At 42.6% G+C, this 26,628-nt stretch overlaps 1 protein-coding gene and 1 long non-coding RNA gene across 2 annotated transcripts in view; one reads left to right on the top strand and one right to left on the bottom strand.

The window, feature by feature from the left end:
* LOC138680825 (uncharacterized) overlaps nt 1-20,820 on the top strand; it is a 105,365-nt gene extending 84,545 nt beyond the window's left edge. Inside the window, exons 2-3 of the long non-coding RNA XR_011321789.1 lie at nt 19,669-19,693; nt 20,620-20,820. This is a non-coding gene — a long non-coding RNA (uncharacterized lncRNA). The remainder of the gene's footprint in view (nt 1-19,668; nt 19,694-20,619) is intronic.
* Nucleotides 1-26,628, bottom strand: part of SERPINI2 (serpin family I member 2) — a 192,416-nt gene that overhangs the window by 52,617 nt on the left and 113,171 nt on the right. The window lies entirely within an intron of this gene.

Raw genomic sequence — 26,628 nt, 5'->3', positions numbered from 1 at the left:
ACTAGGAGGGACCCAGTGGCAGTGCTGTCGACCAAAAGCGGGCTCACCCACCTCTTCAGACAAACTGCACTCTCACGGGTGCTGTCGCCAAGTGTCGATACCACGGCCCCGTGTGGGGAGTTTGGCCATTTAGTGAGGTGTAAACATGTCGTATGCTGGACAATCAGGTGCAGAAAATTACGAGATTGGAAAAGGCATTCAGAATAGTCCACAGGCAAGACCTTTTCATAGGAAAGCTAGGTGTCAGCCGGGCAAGGTGGGGCAAAAGATTTCGAAATCCAGTTGTGATTCATTTTAATGAAGGTTAGATCATCTACATTTTGGGTAGCCAGACGAGTCCTTTTTTCTGTTAGTATTGAACCTGCAGCACTGAATACTCTTTCTGATAGGACACTAGCAAGCAAGCTCCTGCAATGCATATTCTGCCAATTCTGGCCAGGTATCTAATTTTGATGCCCAGTAATCAAATGGGAATGACGGTTGAGGGAGAACATCGATAAGGGATGAAAAATAGTTTGTAACCATACTGGACAAATGTTGTCTCCTGTCACTTTGAATTGATGCTGCAGTACCTGTCCTGTCTGCGGTCATAGCAAAATCACTCCACAACCTGGTCAGAAAACCCCTCTGGCCAACGCCACTTCTGATTTCTGCCCCTCTAACTCCTCTGGTCTGCTGGCCCCTGCAGCTCGTGTGAGAACGATCACGGGCGCTGTGTGCAGGGAATGCCAGAAGCAAACGGTCAACAAGAGTTGATTGTTTGGTTGCTAATATTAGTTCCAAGTTCTCATGTGGCATTATATTTTGCAATTTGCCTTTATAGCGAGGATCAAGGAGGCAGGCCAACCAGTAATCGTCATCATTCATCATTTTAGTTATGCGTGTGTCCCTTTTGAGGATACGTAAGGCATAATCCGCCATGTGGGCCAAAGTTCCAGTTCTCAAATCTGCGGTTGTGCTTGGTTGAGGGGCAGTTTCAGGCAAATCCACGTCACTTGTGTCCCTCAAAAAACCAGAACCCGGCCTTGCCGCGCCACCAATTTCCAGTGGCCCCGGAAAAGCTTCCTCATTAAAAATATAATCGTCCCCATCATCCTCCTCGTCCTCCTCCTCCTCTTCGCCCGCTACCTCGTCCTGTACACTGCCCTGGCCAGACAATGGCTGACTGTCATCAAGGCTTTCCTCTTCCTCAGCTGCAGACGCCTGATCCTTTATGTGCGTCAAACTTTGCATCAGCAGACGCATTAGGGGGATGCTCATGCTTATTATGGCGTTGTCTGCACTAACCAGCCGTGTGCATTCCTCAAAACACTGAAGGACTTGACACATGTCTTGAATCTTCGACCACTGCACACCTGACAACTCCATGTCTGCCATCCTACTGCCTGCCCGTGTATGTGTATCCTCCCACAAAAACATAACAGCCCGCCTCTGTTCACACAGTCTCTGAAGCATGTGCAGTGTTGAGTTCCACCTTGTTGCAACGTCTATGATTAGGCGATGCTGGGGAAGGTTCAAAGAACGCTGATAGGTCTGCATACGGCTGGAGTGTACGGGCGAACGGCGGATATGTGAGCAAAGTCCACGCACTTTGAGGAGCAGGTCGGATAACCCCGGATAACTTTTCAGGAAGCACTGCACCACCAGGTTTAAGGTGTGAGCCAGGCAAGGAATGTGTTTCAGTTGGGAAAGGGAGATGGCAGCCATGAAATTCCTTCCGTTATCACTCACTACCTTGCCTGCCTCAAGATCTACAGTGCCCAGCCACGACTGCATTTCTTTCTGCAAGAACTCGGACAGAACTTCTGCGGTGTGTCTGTTGTCGCCCAAACACTTCATAGCCAATACAGCCTGCTGACGTTTGCCAGTAGCTGCCCCATAATGGGAGACCTGGTGTGCAACAGTGGCAGCTGCGGATGGAGTGGTTGTGCGACTGCGGTCTGTGGACGAGCTCTCGCTTCTGCAGGAGGACGAAGAGGAGGAGGAGGGGGTGCGAACGGCTACAGCCAATTGTTTCCTAGACCGTGGGCTAGGCAGAACTGTCCCAAACTTGCTGTCCCCTGTGGACCCTGCATCCACCACATTTAACCAGTGTGCCGTGATGGACACGTAACGTCCCTGGCCATGCCTACTGGTCCATGCATCTGTTGTCAGGTGCACCTTTGTGCTCACAGATTGCCTGAGTGCATGGACGATGCGCTCTTTAACATGCTGGTGGAGGGCTGGGATGGCTTTTCTGGAAAAAAAGTGTCGACTGGGTAGCTCGTAGCATGGTACAGCGTAGTCCATCAGGGCTTTGAAAGCTTCGCTTTCAACTAACCGGTAGGGCATCATCTCTAACGAGATTAGTCTAGCTATGTGTGCGTTCAAACCCTGTGTACGCAGATGCGAGGCTAAGTACTTCCTTTTTCTAACCATAGTCTCATGTAGGGTGAGCTGGACTGGAGAGCTGGAGATCGTGGAACTAGCGGGGGTGCCGGTGGACATGGCAGACTGAGAGACGGTGGGAGATGGTATTGTTGCCACCGGTGCCCTAGATGCAGTGTTTCCTACTACGAAACTGGTGATTCCCTGACCCTGACGGCTTTGGCCTGGCAAAGAAACCTGCACAGATACTGCAGGTGGTGCGGAAAATGGTGGCCCTACACTGCCGGAAGGGATGTTGCGTTGCTGACTAGCTTCATTGGCCGAGGGTGCTACAACCTTAAGGGACGTTTGGTAGTTAGTCCAGGCTTGCAAATGCATGGTGGTTAAATGTCTATGCATGCAACTTGTATTGAGACTTTTCAGATTCTGTCCTCTGCTTAAGGTAGTTGAACATTTTTGACAGATGACTTTGCGCTGATCAATTGGATGTTGTTTAAAAAAATGCCAGACTGCACTCTTTCTAGCATCGGATACCTTTTCAGGCATTGCAGACTGAGCTTTAACCGGATGGCCACGCTGTCCTCCAACAGGTTTTAGCTTTGCCACGCGTTTTGGGCAAGATACGGGCCCGGCAGATGGAACCTGTTGCGATGTTGATGCCTGCTGCGGCCCCTCCTCCTCCGCTTCAGAACTGCTGCCGCCTGCACCCTGTTCCCCCAATGGCTGCCAATCGGGGTCAAAAACTGGGTCATCTATTACCTCTTCTTGTAGCTCGTGTGCAACTTTGTCTGTGTCACCGTGGCGGTCGGTGGTATAGCGTTCGTGATGGGGCAACATAGTCTCATCAGGGTCTGATTCTTGATCAGCACCCTGCGATGGCAATGTTGTGGTCTGAGTCAAAGGACCAGGATAGTAGTCTGGCTGTGGCTGTGCATCAGTGCACTCCATGTCAGATTCAACTTGTAATGGGCATGGACTGTTAACTGCTTCACTTTCTAAGCCAGGGACGGTATGTGTAAAGAGCTCCATGGAGTAACCCGTTGTGTCGCCTGCTGCATTCTTCTCTGTTGTTGTTTTTGCTGAAGAGGACAAGGAAGCGACTTGTCCCTGACCGTGAACATCCACTAACGACGCGCTGCTTTGACATTTACCAGTTTCACGAGAGGAGGCAAAAAAGCTAGAGGCTGAGTCAGCAAGATAAGCCAAAACTTGCTCTTGCTGCTCCGGCTTTAAAAGCGGTTTTCCTGCTCCCAGAAAAGGGAGCGTTCGAGGCCTTGTGTAGCCAGACGACGAACCTGGCTCCACAGCTCCAGACTTAGGTGCAATATTTTTTTTCCCACGACCAGCTGATGCTCCACCACTACCACTACCCTCATTACCAGCTGACAATGAACGCCCCCGGCCACGACCTCTTCCACCAGACTTCCTCATTGTTTTAAAAACGTTAACAAACGAACGGTATTTGTTGCTGTCACACAACTTACACGGTGAGCTATAACTTCAGTATGATTTAGCTACCCCTTTACAGGTGGGTGAGACCACAACGAAAATCAGCCACAATGTTACACACTCTGTTGTTGTTGGCAACAAATGAGATGGCACACACGCAGGACTGTCACTGAAGCGCAAATGTAAATATTTATCTCCCACTGATTTGTGTTTGTTTTTTTTAAAAGGGAGACTTCAGAAAAAAAAAAAATTTAAAAAAAATTATTTTTTACAGAAGAATTTATAAAACAAATAAAATGAAATGATTGTTTCAGGGAGAATTTAGGAAAAAAAAAAAAAAAAAAGGCTTTGTAGGGCCCACTGAGTGAGAGAGGACGCACACAGGAGTCAGGAGTGGCACACAAGCCCAGAGGCCAATATTAATCTCCCACCGATTGATTTAGTTATTTTTTTTGGTAGATTTTGGAACCCAAATCAAGCAAAAAAATTAATAGGCTTTCTATGGCCCACAATTGGGGAGAGAGAGAGAGATGGCACACCCAGGAGTCAAGACTGGCACACAAGCAGAAGGGGCAATATGAATCTCCCACAGATTTTTTTTTTTTTTTCAGGGAGACTTGAGAGAAAAAAAAATACAAAAAAAATGATTTTTTTCAGGAATAATTTAGAAACCAAAGAAAATAAAATGATTGTTTCAGGGAGAATTTAGAAAACAAATAAAACAAAAAATAGGCTTTCTAGGGCCCACTGAGTGACATATGACGCACACAGGAGTCAGGAGTGGCACACAAGCCCAGAGGCCAATATTAATCTCCCACTGATTGATTTAGTGATTTTTTTTGGTAGATTTTGGAACCCAAATCAAGCAAAAAAATTAATAGGCTTTCTATGGCCAACAATTGGGGAGAGAGAGAGAGATGGCACACCCAGGAGTCAAGACTGGCACACAAGCAGAAGGGGCAATATGAATCTCCCACAGATTTTTTTTTTTTTTTTTTTTCAGGGAGACTTGAGAGAAAAAAAAATACAAAAAAAATGATTTTTTTCAGGAATAATTTAGAAACCAAAGAAAATAAAATGATTGTTTCAGGGAGAATTTAGAAAACAAATAAAACAAAAAATAGGCTTTCTAGGGCCCACTGAGTGACAGATGACGCACACAGGAGTCAGGAGTGGCACACAAGCCCAGAGGCCAATATTAATCTCCCACTGATTGATTTAGTGATTTTTTTCAGGTAGATTTTGGAACCCAAATCAAGCAAAAAAATTAATAGGCTTTCTATGGCCAACAATTGGGGAGAGAGAGAGAGAGATGGCACACCCAGGAGTCAAGACTGGCACACAAGCAGAAGGGGCAATATGAATCTCCCACAGATTTTTTTTTTTTTTTTTTTTTTCAGGGAGACTTGAGAGAAAAAAAAATACCAAAAAAAAGATTTTTTTCAGGAATAATTTAGAAACCAAAGAAAATAAAATGATTGTTTCAGGGAGAATTTAGAAAACAAATAAAACAAAAAATAGGCTTTCTAGGGCCCACTGAGTGACAGATGACGCACACAGGAGTCAGGAATGGCACACAAGCCCAGAGGCCAATATTAATCTCCCACTGATTGATTTAGTGATTTTTTTTGGTAGATTTTGGAACCCAAATCAAGCAAAAAAATTAATAGGCTTTCTATGGCCCACAATTGGGGAGAGAGAGAGATATGGCACACCCAGGAGTCAAGACTGGCACACAAGCAGAAGGGGCAATATGAATCTCCCACAGATTTTTTTTTTTTTTTTTTTTTCAGGGAGACTTGAGAGAAAAAAAAAATACCAAAAAAATGATTTTTTTTCAGGAATAATTTAGAAACCAAAGAAAAAAAAAGATTGTTTCAGGGAGAATTTAGAAAACAAATAAAACAAAAAATAGGCTTTCTAGGGCCCACTGAGTGACAGATGACACACACAGGAGTCAGGAGTGGCACACAAGCCCAGAGGCCAATATTAATCTCCCACTGATTGATTTAGTGATTTTTTTTGGTAGATTTTGGAACCCAAATCAAGCAAAAAAATTAATAGGCTTTCTATGGCCCACAATTGGGGAGAGAGAGAGAGATGGCACACCCAGGAGTCAAGACTGGCACACAAGCAGAAGGGGCAATATGAATCTCCCACAGATTTTTTTTTTTTTTTTTCAGGGAGACTTGAGAGAAAAAAAAATACCAAAAAAATGATTTTTTTCAGGAATAATTTAGAAACCAAAGAAAATAAAATGATTGTTTCAGGGAGAATTTAGAAAACAAATAAAACAAAAAATAGGCTTTCTAGGGCCCACTGAGTGACAGATGACGCACACAGGAGTCAGGAGTGGCACACAAGCCCAGAGGCCAATATTAATCTCCCACTGATTGATTTAGTGATTTTTTTTGGTAGATTTTGGAACCCAAATCAAGCAAAAAAATTAATAGGCTTTCTATGGCCCACAATTGGGGAGAGAGAGAGAGATGGCACACCCAGGAGTCAAGACTGGCACACAAGCAGAAGGGGCAATATGAATCTCCCACAGATTTTTTTTTTTTTTTTTTTTTTCAGGGAGACTTGAGAGAAAAAAAAATACAAAAAAAATGATTTTTTTCAGGAATAATTTAGAAACCAAAGAAAATAAAATGATTGTTTCAGGGAGAATTTAGAAAACAAATAAAACAAAAAATAGGCTTTCTAGGGCCCACTGAGTGACAGATGACGCACACAGGAGTCAGGAGTGGCACACAAGCCCTGAGGCCAATATTAATCTCCCACTGATTGATTTAGTGATTTTTTTCAGGTAGATTTTGGAACCCAAATCAAGCAAAAAAATTAATAGGCTTTCTATGGCCCACTATTTGTGAGAGAGATGGCACGCTCAGGACTGGCACACAAGCCCAGAGGCCAATATTAATCTCCCATTTTTTTTTTTTTCCAGGGAAAATTTATAAACCCAATAAAAAAAATAATAATAAATAGGCTTTCTATGGCCCACTATCTGAGAGAGAGAGATGGCACGCTTAGGACTGGCACACAAGCCCAAAGCCCAATATTAATCTCCCACTGATTGATTTAATGATTTTTTCAGGTAGAATTTAGAACCCAAATCAAGCAAAAAAATTAATAGGCTTTCTATGGCCCACTGAGTGAGAGATGGCACACACAGGAGTAAGGAGTGGCACACAAGCCCTGAGGCCAATATTTTTCTCCCACTGATTGATTGATTGATTTTTTCAGGTAGAATTAGGAACCCAAATCAACCCAAAAAATAAATAGGCTTTCTATGGCCCACTATTTGTGAGAGAGATGGCACGCTCAGGACTGGCACACAAGCCCAGAGGCCAATATTAATCTCCCACTTTTTTTTTTTTTCCAGGGAAAATTTATAAACCCAATAAAAAAAATAATAATAAATAGGCTTTCTATGGCCCACTATCTGAGAGAGAGAGATGGCACGCTTAGGACTGGCACACAAGCCCAAAGGCCAATATTAATCTCCCACTGATTGAGTGATTGATTTTTTCAGGTAGAATTATGAACCCAAATCAACCAAAAAAATAAATAGGCTTTCTATGGCCCACTATTTGTGAGAGAGATGGCACGCTCAGGACTGGCACACAAGCCCAGAGGCCAATATTAATCTCCCACTTTTTTTTTTTTTTCCAGGGAAAATTTATAAACCCAATAAAAAAATAATAATAAATAGGCTTTCTATGGCCCACTATCTGAGAGAGAGAGATGGCACGCTTAGGACTGGCACACAAGCCCAAAGGCCAATATTAATCTCCCACTGATTGATTGATTGATTTTTTCAGGTAGAATTATGAACCCAAATCAACCAAAAAAATAAATAGGCTTTCTATGGCCCACTATTTGTGAGAGAGATGGCACGCTCAGGACTGGCACACAAGCCCAGAGGCCAATATTAATCTCCCACTTTTTTTTTTTTTCCAGGGAAAATTTATAAACCCAATAAAATAATAAAAAAATAGGCTTTCTATGGCCCACTATCTGAGAGAGAGAGAGATGGCACGCTTAGGACTGGCACACAAGCCCAAAGGCCAATATTAATCTCCCACTGATTGATTTATTGATTTTTTCAGGTAGAATTTAGAACCCAAATCAAGCAAAAAAATTAATAGGCTTTCTATGGCCCACTGAGTGAGAGATGGCACACACAGGAGTAAGGAGTGGCACACAAGCCCTGAGGCCAATATTTTTCTCCCACTGATTGATGTTGTGATTTTTTCTGGTAGATTTTGGAACCCAAATCAAGCAAAAAAATAAATAGGCTTTCTATGGCCCACTGAGTGAGAGATGACACAGACAGAGATGGCACTCTAGCAGAAATGTCAATCTTAATCTCCCACAAAAAAAAAAATAAATAAAAAGGAACTGTCCTTCAATTACTATCTCCCTGCAGTAATCTCAGCCAGGTATGGCAGGCAGCAATAAGGAGTGGACTGATGCACAAATTAAATAAAAAGTGTGGACAAACAAACAAGATAGCTGTGCAGAAAGGAAGGAACAAGAGGATTTGTGCTTTGAAAAAAGCAGTTGGTTTGCACAGCGGCGTACACACAGCAATGCAGCTATCAGGGAGCCTTCTAGGGCAGCCCAATGAGCTACAGCGCTGAGGAAAAAAAAAAAAAAAAGGAGCTTCCACTGTCCCTGCACACCGAAGGTGGTGTTGGGCAGTGGAAATCGCTACAGCACAAGCGGTTTTGTGGTTAATGGACCCTGCCTAACGCTATCCCTGCTTCTGACGAAGCGGCAGCAACCTCTCCCTAAGCTCAGATCAGCAGCAGTAAAATGGCGGTCGGCGGGAACTCCCCTTTATAGCCCCTGTGACGCCGCAGACAGCAAGCCAATCACTGCAATGCCCTTCTCTAAGATGGTGGGGACCAGGACCTATGTCATCACGCTGCCCACACTCTGCGTTTACCTTCATTGGCTGAGAAATGGCGCTTTTCGCGTCATTGAAACGCGACTTTGGCGCGAAAGTCGCGTACCGCATGGCCGACCACGCACAGGGGTCGGATCGGGTTTCATGAAACCCGACTTTGCCAAAAGTCGGCGACTTTTGAAAATGTTCGACCCGTTTCGCTCAACCCTAGTTTTGACTATACACTTTATTTTTTATTTTATTTTTTTATTTTTTTATTTCCACTTTCCCATCTTATATCTAATTTTTTGTGTGCTCTCCTATTTATCTTGCTTTCAGTCTTTTTATGACCAGTTACTATATTTTAGAAGTGATTGATGGTTGATAAATGGATCTGTTATATGGGTCATTGTATGGTTTAACTGTCAGTCAGGGGTGCGTTATGCCATCTCTTCCATGTCATGATTGGGCATGCTAGGTATAAAACACATGCTTATTATTATTTTTGTTGGTGGGTCATCCACTATTCACTGTGTGTGTTTTTAGCATAAGGTTCTTTATTTTTATTTTTGGGTTTCCCAGATAAATAATAATCACTGCAGTATTTTTTCTATTGTTGTTGGTTGTTTTATTCGTTAGTTAAATAGATATTATGTTGTTTCAATTTTTAAAAGAAAACTATGCTGCACTTTTGTGGATCCTAATGGATACTTTTACTGTCGCAGTGGAAAATTCTTTGCTATGATGATCTTCAGCGAGCTGGCTTTAATCTGCATTGAACACATATTGCGATCTTGCATGTAGTTTTCTTTTGCTAATTGGCACGGCTGGTATTCTCTTTTATGGCCCAACATGTGTCATTTTGTCTTTCAATTGATGTGCATATCACTGCCAGGAGATATTTGTTATTGCGGCAGGTGCCGGTAGACGGGCTTCAATTTGCAATGGGAGACTGCCTATTGATTCCCTATTTGGGTGTCATGCATCTTGCGATCAAATATATCTGACATCGGGTTATCTACTATAGTACTTAAAGAGCTTTATTATGACCCCCCTCTTTATGTATTGTCGCTGGTTGGATTTGTGTCGCGGCTGTCCTTTGTAACATCAGAGTAAGGCAAACTCCACCCCTCTTTGATTCGATTGGTTTTAGACGGCTTTAAAACTCTGTGACGCCTCCCTATAGACATGCCCCCAGGAGGAAGCTGTCGCGAAACGCGCGTCGGGGTTTGGCGGATAGTGGCGTTCCATGTGCGGCTGATATTGGGAGCACCTTGTGATTCAGGTAACACGTATTTTTAAGGGTTTCCACTTATTCAGTGCTTAGACACATATTGTAGCATGTGGACAATCATTTGTATAATCAGTCAGGCTTGCTTAAGACTTGTCTTTGGGCACATACCATTCTCGCGTACATATACAGACATCGGCTGCTTGGAATGTATTTGCAGGTTTCATTAATATGCGAGGTTGATATTGTAGCACTTTATAGGGTCCGGGCATAGATTGTATTTATTATTCACTATATAGAGTCCTGACATTGATACCACTTGCTTCACTCAGTAAATTATTATAGCGGTTAGGTATAGTGGCTTTATAGAGTGATGTGCCGGTATTTTGATGATTGAATTGATTCCACAGAATATTCTTTTACGCTATATTACTAAAAAATCAGTTAATGGATATCTTATGAGTATTAATTCTGCATACTATAAGTATAAATTGACAGTACAAAGTATATATAGCGGTTGCGATTTATGATTATGAGCAGTTGGTCATACAATAGTGTAACGAATAGCCGCTGCGGCATTAATTGGAACTGCAACTTGGAGCAGCTGTGTCCTTAATAGTGTAATTAAATTATGTTATGATTTGTTGTATCTTGATTGGTTAAAGTGGCCAGCATTTATCTACTCTAGTGTGTTATACTATATCCAAATTGAATACTGGGGTTTTTATGAAAGTCTAGTTAAAGTATTTTCTCAGCATGCTCTAGTGCTGAAATCTATAAACCGATGAATGTATTTATTACCTGGTGCTTTCTCGTAACTATGGGAATTTTACTCACGCCCGTCTGCTTTAACATCATTTACTTATATGGTTTTGAGGCATTGTTTTATCATTTGTATTGTTTTGTGTTAATAAAATTATAACTTTTTATTAAACACTCTTTGGTTTAGCATGCAGTTTTTACTTGCTTAGCGGATCAGTATGTTTAGTAATGGTTTACATACAGTAAACCATCTCATATCCCTTTTTTTTTGCATATTCCACACTACTAATGTTAGTAGTGTGTATGTGCAAAATTTGGGCGCTCTAGCTATTAAATTTAAGGGTTAAATCATGGAAAAAATTGGTGTGGGCTCCCGCGCAATTTTTTCCGCCAGAGTGGTAAAGCCAGTGACTGAGGGCAGATATTAATAGCCTGGAGAGAGTCCATGGTTATTGGCCCCCCCTGGCTAAAAACACCTGCCCCCAGCCACCCCAGAAAAGGCACATCTAGAAGCTAAGCTATCTAGCACTGTATGAAATATTAATATATATACATATATGTGTCTCACTGACATATATATATCCCTATACTATGTGTAGACATTTATCTTAGCTATTCTATTGTAAGCTGTCAGTGTGATTTTACTGTACACCGCACTGAATTGCCGGCTTTTCTATAGAACACCGCTGCGTATTTCCCCCAAGTCACACTGTTGGTCCGTGTGTAATCCATATTTTTTTCTGGCCCCCATAGACTTTCAATGGCGTATTTTTTGTGCAATATGGTGACAAGTTTTTCTATGGCCGTAGAAGACCGTATAATACGGATCAGTAAAGATAGGAGCTGGGCCATAGAGAATCATTGTACCGTATGCAATCTGTATTTTCAGCACCTCTCTTACGTCCGTTAAACACGCTAGTGTGAGGCCGGCTTCAGGCTGGGGTCACACTATCGTAGAATACGGACGAGTGCTATGCGAGAAAACATCGCATAGCACTCGGACAACTGTTATACTCACTGTTTTTTTTCTCTGGCGTATTCAGCGTGCTGGTGAAATCGCAGCATGCTGCGATTGTATGCGTATATCGCTTGAGTCTCACCAATGCAAGTCTATGGGTGTGAGAAAAAAAATCGGACACCACGCGGACCATCAGTGCGATTTGCGACAAATGCACCCACATTTTCCTAATTTCAGCCCTTTGACCCATTAAATTCATTGGGGAAAAGCAGTGAGAAATGTAAAGCCATATGCATGTCATACGGGTTCCATACGGATGTTATACGGATACATAGATGCGAGGAAATTGCATCATCGCATTGCAAACGGATCACCATACGGTGAACATTTGTGCGACACTCGGATGAGAAAATTGGACCGATTTTTCATACGTTAAGTGTGACTCCGGCCTAACCACAAGTCTTCTCGACTACATCATCTAAGAAGCTGTTGAGTTCAGGTCAGGAGACCCTTGGCCAGTCCGTTCACTGTGGTCCGTACTCTGTGAAACATGGACGTGTGAAACCGTCCTTCAATGCAACTTTGCCAGAAACGCGGTTATGTTCGCACAATTGAAATAAGGCTGCTGATCCTTGGATATTGCCGTTTTACAATAGTAATACAATCACTAATTCTCTGCGCTTCATGCTTGATTTGGCAGGATTTTCTGTCATACAGATGCATCGCGGACACACAACACAGCCACGCTAATTGTATGTAATCGCCTGGATAGCAGAATAACGTTCCCAGCCCCACATCTTAATCATCCCGTTCTGCCTCAGTAGCAGGAATGTGCAGGACTGGCTGTTTGTCCTAAATACGCCGTCTGAGTGTAAATGCAGACACAAGTGCGGACCGGACTGATGGATAAGTACGAATGTCGGAATATCTTCCAGAGACGGTATAAAGGCCAGTGCTGGCCTTGTTATTCATGCACAAAGAGCTGTGTATTGGGTTAGAAGAGAATGTGATGTGTGACTGTGAAGGACATGACAATAGTACGGCCTGTCAACCTTGAGGTAAACCATTTTATTTGCTGTTGTCCTCCACTGAGGCATTAACAAAAACTGCTGTCAAAATAGCTCACAGCGTATGTAGGACGGAGCAGATTTTGCCTCGCTTTATTCGGTAAATGCATTTTATGTATTAAATTACTTTATTGTAACAAGAAAAAAAGAAGTGGAACATTGATAAAAGCGGCGTGTCCTAGCAGTGCTGGGTCTAGGAAATAGTGTATTCTACAGCGCACAAAAAAATAGCGTCACACCAAGCACAGGTATCTACCATCAGGGCTATGTTTAGCACTCGGTGGGGGTCCAGTGCATAGGGCGGACCCAGCAGCTATTTATTAAAAAAAAAAAGAATTAATTTTTTATTTGTAAAGGAAACCTGTCACCTGATTCCTGCTGCCCACTCTGGCATTTCAGAGAAAATACACTTAAAAAAGACAGCTGGGAACTGTAGCTGGAGACCAGACTAGTCTGGCTTCTTCTCGCGCCACCTGTGCCCAGTGCTGCTGCTGGTGTCTGAAGGTCTGTCCCTCATGCATACATAAGTAGAGACCTGTCAATCACCTCAAAGGGAAGAGGCAGCTAGGGGCGGGGCTAAGAGACTAGACTTATCTATGACTCAGGCCGATTGGGTCTTTAAAGGGAACCTGTCATGTAATTAAAGGGACTGTCAGCACTAGATGACTGTTCAAACTAAGTAGCGCCGCTCGGTGCTTCACTGCACGGCTAATCATTTATATACATCTTCCCACCTGCTTGTTTTCCCTCAATCTCCACCTCCCCTCTTCTTTGATTGACAGCTCTGGGCCAGAAAAGGACAGAGATAAATGGAAACCGAGCAGATAGGAAGGTGTATATAAAGGATTGGCGACAGCATGATGCATCAAATGTCCGTGCTTGGTTTGAACAGTCATTCTGTGCTGACATAGTCCCCTTAACACTAATAAGCTACATTCACATTTTCAGTCGGTGTTTGATATTTGTAAGCCAAAACCAGGAGTGGGTGATAAATGCAGAAGTGGTGCATGTGTTTCTATTATACTTTTCCTCTGATTGTTCCACTCCTGGTTTTGGCTTACAAATACTGATGTAAAATACTGACCAAATACTGAACGTGTGAACGTGGCCTTAACCTGCAGATATGGTGTTATTTTACAGGTTATTAGCGTTCTGAAGATGTCTCACGCCTGACTGAGAGTCGCGCTGCTGTGAGAAAATGAGTTTTATTCATTCAATCAGCCTCGGGCTTTTAGTCATAGGGGTGCACCAGCTTCTTCTTCAGTCACCACTCAGTACATAGTGAGTGGCAGCTGTGACCACTCCTCTGGTACTAACAGCTGGCTCTAATGGCTTATTCACACGTCAGTATTTGGTCAATATTTTGCATTAGTGTTTGTATGTCAAAGCCAGGAGTGCAACTTACCGAGATAAACTATAATTGAAAGACTGGATTTGGCAACAAATACTGATGAAATACTGAAAACAAATTACTGACGTGTGAATGAGGCCTAATGCTGGGGCAGCGGGGCTCCTGGCAGTGGAGCTCTCAGTGTGGGCGCCAGGCAGCCCCAGGTTAACAATATATCTGCAGGTTAATAGCGTTTTTTACATGACTGGTTCCCTTCAAAGTATATTTAATTGTTCCACCGCTTCAGAGAGAAATGAACCAGGTAGCAGTTGTGCAGCCAGGCTCTGTTAGATGTAGCATAATGATCAGGACCAGTTTTAGACAAAGTGGGGCCCCTGGCAAAAGTTTAAATGCTAACATATCGCACCATCACACAGAAACATTCGTGACCGACAATATTGAAGACGTCCGATGCTTGTTTCCCCGCCTCTTTAGGGTAGGTGCACATGTTCAATAATTGGCAGCGCTTTGGACATAGCACATGTCTGCTGTGTCGAAAGCGCTGTCGGCTTTTGAAAGCAGGTGAATCCGCATGTGTTCATTGAACCGTGCGGATTCACTGCGTCCAATACATTTTATGGGTGAAATTTAACTTGCGGAGACAAATAAACATAAAATGACATGCTGCTGTCTGGAAAGACGAGCCGCATGTCCTCTGCGGGTGAGCTGCGGGCGTCTGTGCACGCATAGTGGGCATGGGATTTCTTGAAATCCCATCAACTATACTGTACCATCTGGCCACTGCACAAGTATGCAACATCCAACTCGCATCGTTTACTGGCCATGTGCACCTACCCTTACTCCGGCTGGGGAAGAATGATTGGTACAGATAGTCCTCGATACAGTATAATGCAGGTCCCATATAATACATATAGTAAAATGCACTCTCCATGGTCCTTGGTAGAGTATAATGCACCCCCTCATAGAGTATACTGCAGCCCCTCTCAGTGTATACTGAAGCCCCCCATAGAGTACAATGCAGCCCCCTCAGAGTATAATGAGGCCCCACACTGACAGCATAATGCAGTCCCCACAAACACACAAAGTATAGTGCAGCCCCCTTCACAGACACTGTAATGCAGCCCCCCAGCATATAATGCAGCCCCCTTAGAGTATAATTCAGCCCCACACACAGTATAATACAGGCTCCACCCCCAACACAGTATAAATCAGCCCCCCACAAACACACACAGTATAATGCAGTCCCCTTCACACACAGTATAATGGAGTCCCCAACACACACAGTATAATGCAGCCCCCAGAGTATAATACAGCCCTGTTTATCAACCTTTGACCTGGGCTTATCTCCCTACTATATATGGGAGTGTGGGTCATTATGCATATGTTTTCGACCCCCCATGAGCCGTTAGGTAGGTAGTTAATACCATATATATATATATATATATATATATATCTTCATACTTACCTTGGATATATTGATAAGTTGTATAGTTATTATCTGTATATATATGTATACTCAGTCTAAGTAGAGAAAAAGCAGACCGTACCACTGCTTATGGGTATAGCGACGCCTGCTCACCTGCGTCTGAAGTGAAACAGCCGGATCTCGGGTGCTCGTGCCTGAAAAGCCAGTGAACAATTCCAACGTAGAAGCACAAAAACAGAAGAGGCAGCACTCACCAATCCTTCGAGTCGGTATTCTCTATTTGCTTACAAAAACATCTTCATGGCCGGGGGTGCAATAATACAGAGTGCGGCAAGTCTGACGACAGCTGTTTCACGCCTGCCTGGTGCTTCTACAGGTCCTGACCTGCCAGGCAGGCGCGAAACAGCTGTCGTCAGACTTGCCGCACACTGTATTATTGCACCCCCGGCCGTGAAGATGTTTTTGTAAGCAAATAAAGAATACCGACTCGAAGGATTGGTGATATATATGTATACGTTATGTGTCCAGGTGGTCTACAGTGGCGTAGTGTTTTTAATTGTTTTTATTGTTCATGCTAATAAAGTGTTTGTTTTGTATGTTTATATACTGGGTGGTGTGCAATTTGTAGCAGCGTCCTTCTTCTTTTTTGCATATAATACAGCCCTGCACACAGTATAATGCAGCCCCCACAAGCACACACAGTATAGTGCAGCCCCCTTCACACACACTGTAATGCAGCCCCCAGAGTATAATGCAGCCCCCAAGAGTATAAAGCAGCCCCCTCAGAGTATAATACAGCCCTGCACACAGTATAATGCAGCCCCCTCCACAAACACACACACAGTATATTGCAGCCCCCACACACAGTATAATGCAGCCCCCACGCAGTATAGTGCAGTCCCCCTACACACAGTATAAAGCAGCCTCCTCAGAGTATAATGCAGCCCCCCAGATTATAAAGCAGCCCTACACACATATAGTGCAGCCTCGCCACACACAGTATAATTTAGCCCCCCACACAGTATAATGCAGTCCCTCACACAGTATAGTTCAGCCCCCACACACAGTACAATGAAGCCCCCACACACAGTATAGTGCAGTCCCACATGCACAGAATAGTGCAGTCCCCCCATACAGTATAATGCAGCACCCCACAATATAGTGCAGTCTCCCCACACACACTTTTGTGCAGCAGACATACACACATTATAAAACAGACCGACACACATACACACACTATAATGCAGACACTTACAAACATACACACACTATTATGCAGACACACACACACAATACTTACCTCTCCTCCTTGTTCCCCAGCTGCTCTGATTTCTGCAGAGCGCCGCAGTATCTCATCAGCTCCACTGCTGAAAAAGGCTGAGTCAGAGGCAGAAGGGGAGTAATGGGAGAGGTAGTGTCAACTGACTCTCCTCCATCATTGCTTTCAACTTTATCAGCATCTATGATGCCGATAAGTTGAATGCGCGATGTGGGGAGGGGGCATCGCTGGCCCCATCTTACTCAGGGGCCCCATAGCAGGCACTGGCTGAAGGCCCCTGGAGGAGCGAGGGTCTGGTCTGCCTGCAGTATGAATCAAGTATTGTAATAGGATCCACCGCACTCCCTATATGGAATATCTTATACAGAAATTCAATTTTTTGAAATTTGCTCATTTATTTTGTGCAAAAGAACAATCATACAGGTATATCAGATCAAATCAGAATTATTACAAAAATTGTGAATGCGACTCAATATGATTTCGACGTTTCGACCCTTCCCGGGTCTTATTCTTGTGGTCGCACTGTGAATATAAAACGATATATATAAATCTAAACATCGATAATAAACATAGATTATTAACAAATACAATACAACAGACAAATATATGGTACAATATATACATTATAGTTTGATTCTTTAGTAAGTGCTCCCCATCTGTAAACTATTAATACTATGAGGCTGGGCTCTGGTGAACACTGTAGAGGGAGTCTGTCAAGTGACATAGTATCTCACGAGAACTTCAATCTCATCAAGTAGGATTATTACCTTAGTCCAGGCTACGTGAATAGTTCTTAGAACAGAAATGATGTCCCTGTAATATCCAGGGGCTATGGAAAATGATAATTACATAAATAAAATTAATATCCGGTGGTGAATATCATAGGTCAAGGTCAAGTATATCTCGCACCAACAAAAACTGGGTTTGTTTCCAACACACCCTAACCTAGCACCAAGTGAGAAAAGGGCACTAAAGTCACTGACTGAGAATAAGGGGATTATCATAAAGCCAGCGGACAAGGGTGGGGCGACTGTAGTCATGGACCGACATACTTATTGCCAGGAAGTCCATAGACAATTGTCAGATACTGAGACCTACCAAGCCATACCAAGGGATCCCACTTTTGATATTGACCGAAAGATTAAATATATAGTTAAATCATATCTTGACCGGAATATCATAGACCACAAAACAGCCACTTTTCTGTCACACCCTCATCCGATCACACCCGTGTTTTATATCCTACCAAAGATACACAAATCACTCATCAACCCGCCAGGGAGACCAATTGTAGCTTCAACGGAGTCTATCCTCTCGCCCCTATCTGTCTTCCTGGAAAAGATACTAACTCCTCTAGTTAGGAAAACTAAGTCCTTTCTATTAGACACCGGACACTTCCTAACCATCCTCAAACAACTTGGGTCAGTCCCCCCGGACAGTTTACTAGTAACTTTTGACGTTAATAGCCTCTATACATCGATCTCACACGACAAGGGGATTGAGGCTACCAAATCACTACTAGAGGAATCCAATCACACACCAGATACGGTCCAACTTTGCCTGGACCTCCTGAGTTTGGTTCTCTATGAGAACTATTTCCTATATGAAGACACGTTCTATAATCAACAACGGGGTACCGCGATGAGGTCTAACATGGCACCGGCCTATGCTAACGCTTTTATGAACCATTTTGAGGTTAGACATGTCTTTACTAATCCATTATTCCAACAAAATGCTATTTGCTATCACAGGTTCATAGATGACATATTCCTCATCTGGAAAGGCACGACCACCACTCTTGACAAATTTTTTACCTTCCTTAACTCCATTTACCATGAATTGAAGTTTACCATTCACCATGATAACAACTCCGTACCATTCCTTGATACATTAGTATTCAAAGATTCAATGGGCAATCTCCAGACTGACTTATTCTGTAAACCTACGGATTGCAACAGTATACTACACTATACTAGTTGCCATCCCAAGAGTACAAAAAATAGCATACCTCGTTCACAATTCCATAGGGTTACACGAATTGTTTCTGAAACGACCACAGCTACTACCAGACTTGAAACAATGGCACAAAAATTTCAAGAACGCAGCTATCCATCTAACTTAATAGCCAAAGAAAAAATCCGAGCCCTAACTCCATCTTCACCTCCTCCACGTATGCAACAGAATGAAAGGGTGCCGTTTGTGCATACATACCATCCCCTTATGCCTAAAGTCCACTCTATTATTAGGAAACACTGGCCACTTTTAGCCCGGGCCTATCCCAATATTGAATCATTCAATAACCCCACATTAATGTGCACCAAGAGGGCAGCCAATCTGAGAGACAAACTGGTACGAGCGGACATAGGCAGCGCTCAACCAACAGTCACACAGAGACTATTGGGTACGAGACGTAATGGTACATTTCCCTGCCTCAGTTGTGCTTCCTGCTCTAACGTCATAAAATCAGAAAATATTGTGCATCCCAGAACTGGTAAATCCTACCCCATAAAAGGATATTATACCTGCAATTCTAACTTTGTTGTGTACCTGGTGAAATGCCCATGTGGCCTCCTATATGTAGGAGAGACCACACAACATATAAAAGACAGGATATCCAGTCACAAATCCACCATAAGATGCAGCAAGACCTGGCTCCCCCTACCAGACCACTTCTTAAAAAATCACCATTCGATAGCACAACTCAAATTTCAAGTAATAGAGCAAATAGACCGCCCTAGGCGTGGGGGCGATCGTGTGAGGACCCTTAAACAAAGGGAGAGTTATTGGATCCACACCCTGGATACGTTAGAACCCAGGGGTCTTAATAGGGAAATCAATTGGCTAATATAATACTAACCGTTCTTCCTTTTTACTCCTTTTTTAGACACGCTGATGCCATTCGGTTCTAGGTGAGTGTCTACTCCTGGCTCCCCGGGTTCTATTTTTTCTGTTTTATTTTTTTCTGTTTTATTTTATTTTGATTTTTATTTTATTTTTTCATTTTATTTTTTCTATTTTTTCATTTTTTCTGTTCAATCTTATTTTTACTTTTATTTTAGTTTATTTTCTCTTTTGTCTACATATGCATTCATATAATCGTTTTTTCCCCCCCCCCCCCTTTGCAATTTTATTTTTATTTATTTCATTATTTTCCGGTTTTTCCATCCAGGCTTATTGTATTTTGTATTTTTATATTTATTTTTATTTCCTTTTGTTCATTATTTTCCAATTTAAATCTCCTATTTTCATTTTATTTGTCTGCATTACTTTATCCTATATCCGGTAGGATGGTATATCCCTCAGCCCTCCAAGCTCCTCAAGATATAGATAGGGACATGAATAATTTCCTGCTTCCTTCTATCAGTAGCCATGACTTATCCCTGGGACACATGATAGCACATCCATATAGGACGCTACATCCTGACACACCCCCTCCCTGTGACAGCGCTATGCCACATCCTACTAAGGATTTCTCCCTCACACGCAGCGGCGCCAGGCAGATTCAGAGACATGCGCACAAGCGCACAAGAGGCGCTGTATGACGCACCTATCACTGGCCCCCTGCATTTAGCTTAGAGCGGCGCCATGAATCCACATGGAACGCCGGGGCATGCGCACACACACTGTTCCAGGGCGCATTACATCACTTCCGGTTATCCATAGAGCGGCGATAGTACATAAGGGGCTCCACAGGACAGAAAACATGCCTCACATCAGGACACAGGAGCGCGATTCACCGGCCACTACAGGTACAATTATGCAGACCCCTCATTACTTCTGGAAGTAGGTGCCATACATTGTATCACACCTATTTGTTTGACTTTGATCCCTATAGGGTTATATGCCATTACAAACAACAGCAAGACGCGGATGCGCCGCTGTTACCACAGTCCAAGGTAATGATCGTTCACCCTCCCTGGGACACTCCTATATAAATAACCGTTTCTCACTGGATCAACCTATGATATTTCAGGTTTTCCCTGGAAACACTATACCCAGAAGGCTGCATGCACCTTACCTATTACCTATAGTACATAAATCATTACGGCCGGAGGAGGTAATTACCTTTTACCATGATCATGGGGCTTTGTATATTTTATCTAATCTACTTTATTTTCTATATCATATTACCACTATACATATAACTTTCCAGATTGTACCGAAAGGCGAACCAGCCCCTAAACTAAATAACAATCATCAGCAGGACACTGAAACATCACCATTGGTCTTTATTAAGGTAACCACTTTGTCCAATCTCTTTGGGATTCTATTACCCACTATTACTTACAGTTGTATGTGACTTTACAGGTCACATCCAGAGACAGATCAATCTCGAGGCTGCACTTAAATATCAAAAGACTATACCTGGTAATTTACCTTCCTAGATACATATACTTGACCTTGACCTATGATATTCACCACCGGATATTAATTTTATTTATGTAATTATCATTTTCCATAGCCCCTGGATATTACAGGGACATAATTTCTGTTCTAAGAACTATTCACGTAGCCTGGACTAAGGTAATAATCCTACTTGATGAGATTGAAGTTCTCGTGAGATACTATGTCACTTGACAGACTCCCTCTAGAGTGTTCACCAGAGCCCAGCCTCATAGTATTAATAGTTTACAGATGGGGAGCACTTACTAAAGAATCAAACTATAATGTATATATTGTACCATATATTTGTCTGTTGTATTGTATTTGTTAATAATCTATGTTTATTATCGATGTTTAGATTTGTATATATCGTTTTATATTCACAGTGCGACCACAAGAATAAGACCCGGGAAGGGTCGAAACGTCGAAATCATATTGAGTCGCATTCACAATTTTTGTAATAATTCTGATTTGATCTGATATACCTGTATGATTGTTCTTTTGCACAAAATAAATGAGCAAATTTCAAAAAATTGAATTTCTGTATAAGATATTCCACATAGGGAGTGCGGTGGATCCTATTACAATACTTGTTATAGACCCTATGGTCTGTCACACCAGCACCCCGACTCAATTATAGAGTGCAGGCCAATATATTTGTATTTATATGCAGTATGAATCAGGCAGCATGAATCAGGCAGTATGAATCAGGTGACATGTTCCCTTTAATAACCCCCTTTTCTGCCTCCTGCTGGACTTAATATTAAAACGATCATGTTCTTTCTCAGAAGATTAACCCCTTAACATCCAGTGACGGATATATCTGACATCGGACACCTCCCACTGTTTAGTGCGGGCTCCGACAATGAGCCCGCACCTTTTCCGGCACATGATAGCTGATATTATCAGCTGTCATGTGCCCCTAACAGCCACATGTGGAATTGCGATCCATGTCAAATGCCGTGTAAATCTTTGACAGCAGCATTTAACATTCACGCGCTGGAAGCACGTTTCTAATCATGCTCATCGGCACGTGTCACATGATCGTGGGTCACCAATGGGTTGGTATGACAACCCAGGGTCTGCAGGAGACCCCTGTGGGTGTCCCTGCAGGATCGCTAAAGCCCTTCTCTATTTAGCATAAGTTATCGGATGATTACAGCTTCTAGTTCTCCCATGAAGGCTATTGAAGCAAGTAAAAAGTAATAAAAAAGTTTTTAAAAATCTAAAAAAATCTAAAAGTTTAAATCACCCCCCATTTGCCCCATTCAAAATAAAACAATAAAAAAAACATATATTTGGTATCGCCGCGTTCAGAATCACCGGATCTATCAATATATAAAAATAATTAATCCAATCAGTAAACCGGGTAATGAGAAAAAAATCAAAACACCAGAATTCAGTTTTTTTGGTTGCTGCAACATTGCAGCCCTCTGCAGGATGAACTCATATGAACTCGAGCGTGGGAAAATATTCTGAAAAGTTCCCAGGCTCGAGTTCATATGAGGACATCCAGTAGAGGGTGCATCACCGCGATTCGAGGTAACTACAGTACATTCCCCTGCATTCCATTCATTCCCGGGTTTTTACAGCCACGAGCACAGCTGCATTAGCAGAGCTCCTGGGTGTAAAATGATTTACCCCTTCAGATGGATTTACAGCGTGGGACAAGACTGCATGACGGAAGGTATGGAATTTTGTTGTTTGTTTTTTTAACTTTGTTTTAGGTGACATTTTCAGGTGGATTAAGAGTATAATAAAATATTAAAACACCCTGTGTCTTTATTTCATTAAAATACTTTGTAATAATGTGTGTGTGTTTTATAAACCATTTCGTACTATTGGATTAATAATGGAGAGGTGTCATAATTGACGCTTCTCCATTATTAATCTGGCTTAATGTCACTTTACAATAGCAAGGTGGCATTAACTCTTCATTACCCCATATCCCACCGCTACACGGGAGTGGGAAGAGAGAGGCTAAGTGCCAGAATAGGCGCATCTTCCAGATGGGCCTTTTCTGGGTGGCTGGGGGCAGATGTTTTTAGCCAGGGGGGCCAATAACCATGGACCCTCTCCAGGCTATTAATATCTGCCCTCAGTCACTGGCTTTCCCACTCTGGCGGAGAAAATTGCGCGGGAGCCCACGCCAATTTTTTCCGCGATTTAACCCTTTAATCTAATAGCTAGAGCCCACAAATTTTACAACAAGACACTTCTTACATTACTAAAGAGGAATATGTAATGAAGGGATATGAGATGGTTTACTGTATGTAAACCATGTCTCATATCATGTCGGGTTTGAGAAGGAGATAGGAAAAGCCGGCAATTGAAATACCGGCTTTTCTGCTATCTAGCGCTGTATGAAATATTAATATATGCATATATGTGTCTCACTGACATACAGTTAGGTCCATATATATTTGGACAGAGACAACCTTTTTCTAATTTTGGTTATAGACATTACCACAATGAATTTTAAACAAAACAATTCAGATGCAGTTGAAGTTCAGACTTTCAGCTTTCATTTGAGGGTATCCACATTAAAATTGGATGAAGGGTTTAGGAGTTTCAGATCCTTAACATGTGCCACCCTGTTTTTAAAAGGACCAAAAGTAATTGGACAAATTCAATAATTTTAAATAAAATGTTCATTTTTAGCACTTGGTTAAAAACCCTTTGTTGGCAATGACTGCCTGAAGTCTTGAACTTATAGACATCACCAGATGCTGTGTTTCCTCCTTTTTGATGCTCTGCCAGGCCTTCACTGCGGTGGTTTTCAGTTGCTGTTTGTTTGAGGGCCTTTCTGTCTGAAGTTTAGTCTTTAACAAGTGAAATGCATGCTCAATTGGGTTGAGATCAGGTAACTGACTTTGCCATTCAAGAATATTCCACTTCTTTGCTTTAATAAACTCCTGGGTTGCTTTGGCTTTGTTTTGGGTCATTGTCCATCTATAGTATGAAACGACGACCAATCAGTTTGGCTGCATTTGGCTGGATCTGAGCACACAGTTTAGCTCTGAATACCTCAGAATTCATTCGGCTGCTTCTGTCCTGTGTCACATCATCAGTAAACACTAGTGACCCAGTGCAACTGGCAGCCATGCATGTCCAAGCCATCACACTGCCTCCGCCGTGTTTTACAGATGATGTGGTATGCTTTGGATCATGAGCTGTACCACACCTTCACCATACTTTTCTCTTTCCATCATTCTGGTAGAGGTTGATCTTGGTTTCATCTGTCCAAAGAATGTTCTTCCAGAACTGTGCTGGCTTTTTTAGATGTTTTTTAGCAAAGTCCAGTCTAGCCTTTTTATTCTTGATACTTATGAGTGGTTTGCACCATGCAGTGAACCCTCTGTATTTACTTTCATGCAGTCTTCTCTTTATGGTAGATTTGGATATTGATACGCCGACCTCCTGGAGAGTGTTGTTCACTTGGTTGGCTGTTGTGAAGGGGTTTCTCTTCACCATGGAGATTAATCTTCGATCATCCACCACTGTTGTCTTCCGTGGGCGCCCAGGTCTTTTTGCATTGATGAGTTCACCAGTGCTTTCTTTCTTTCTCAGGATGTACCAAACTGTAGATTTTGCCACTCCTAATATTGTAGCAATTTCTCAGATGGGTTTTTTTCTGTTTTCACAGCTTAAGGATGGTTTGTTTCACCTGCATGGAGAGCTCCTTTGACCGCATGTTTACTTCACAGCAAAACCTTCCAAATGCAAGCACCACACCTCAAATCAACTGCAGGCCTTTTATCTCCTTAATTGAGAATAACATAACAAAGGGATTGCCCACACCAGTCCATGAAATAGCCTTGGAGTCAATTGTCCAATAACTTTTGGTCCCTTTAAAAACAGGGTGGCACATGTTAAGGAGCTGAAACTCCTAAACCCTTCATCCAAATATAATGTGGATACCCTCAAATGAAAGCTGAAAGTCTGAACTTCAACTGCATCTGAATTGTTTTGCTTAAAACTCATTGTGGTAATGTCTATAACCAAAATTAGAAAAATGTTGTCGCTGTCCAAATATATATGGACCTAACTGTATATATATACAGTGGGGCAAAAAAGTATTTAGTCAGTCAGCAATAGTGCAAGTTTCACCACTTAAAAAGATGAGGCGTCTGTAATTTACATCATAGGTGAACCTCAACCATGGGAGACAAACTGAGAAAAAAAAATCCAGAAAATCACATTGTCTGATTTTTTAACATTTTATTTGCATATTATGGTGGAAAATAAGTATTTGGTCAGAAACAAAATTTCATCTCAATACTTTGTAATATATCCTTTGTTGGCAATGACAGAGGTCAAACGTTTTCTGTAAGTCTTCACAAGGTTGCCACACACTGTTGTTGGTATGTTGGCCCATTCCTCCATGCAGATCTCCTCTAGAGCAGTGATGTTTTTGGCTTTTTGCTTGGCAACACGGACTTTCAACTCCCTCCAAAGGTTTTCTATAGGGTTGAGATCTGGAGACTGGCTAGGCCACTCCAGGACCTTGAAATGCTTCTTACGAAGCCACTCCTTCATTGCCCTGGTGGTGTGCTTTGGATCATTGTCATGTTGAAAGACCCAGCCACGTTTCATCTTCAATGCCCTTGCTGATGGAAGGAGGTTTGCACTCAAAATCTCACGATACATGGCCCCATTCATTCTTTCATGTACCCGGATCAGTTGTCCTGGCCCCTTTGCAGAGAATCAGCCCCAAAGCATGATGTTTCCACCACCATGCTTTACAGTGGGTATGGTGTTTGATGGATGCAACTCAGTATTCTTTTTCCTCCAAACACGACAAGTTGTGTTTCTACCAAACAGTTCCAGTTTGGTTTCATCAGACCATAGGACATTCTCCCAAAACTCCTCTGGATCATCCAAATGCTCTCTAGCAAACTTCAGACGGGCCCGGACATGTACTGGCTTAAGCAGTGGGACACGTCTGGCACTGCAGGATCTGAGTCCATGGTGGCGTAGTGTGTTACTTATGGTAGGCCTTGTTACATTGGTCCCAGCTCTCTGCAGTTCATTCACTAGGTCCCCCCGCGTGGTTCTGGGATTTTTGCTCACCGTTCTTGTGATCATTCTGACCCCACGGGGTGGGATTTTGCTTGGAGCTCCAGATCGAGGGAGATTATCAGTGGTCTTGTATGTCTTCCATTTTCTAATTATTGCTCCCACTGTTGATTTCTTCACTCCAAGCTGGTTGGCTATTGCAGATTCAGTCTTCCCAGCCTGGTGCAGGGCTACAATTTTGTTTCTGGTGTCCTTTGACAGCTCTTTGGTCTTCACCATAGTGGAGTTTGGAGTCAGACTGTTTGAGGGTGTGCACAGGTGTCTTTTTATACTGATAACAAGTTTAAACAGGTGTCATTACTACAGGTAATGAGTGGAGGAAAGAGGAGACTCTTAAAGAAGAAGTTACAGGTCTGTGAGAGCCAGAAATCTTGATTGTTTG

Source organism: Ranitomeya imitator, chromosome 5, assembly GCF_032444005.1.
Source record: "Ranitomeya imitator isolate aRanImi1 chromosome 5, aRanImi1.pri, whole genome shotgun sequence".
Classification (NCBI taxonomy): domain Eukaryota; kingdom Metazoa; phylum Chordata; class Amphibia; order Anura; family Dendrobatidae; genus Ranitomeya; species Ranitomeya imitator.
This window is presented reverse-complemented; position numbering and strand designations above follow the sequence as displayed.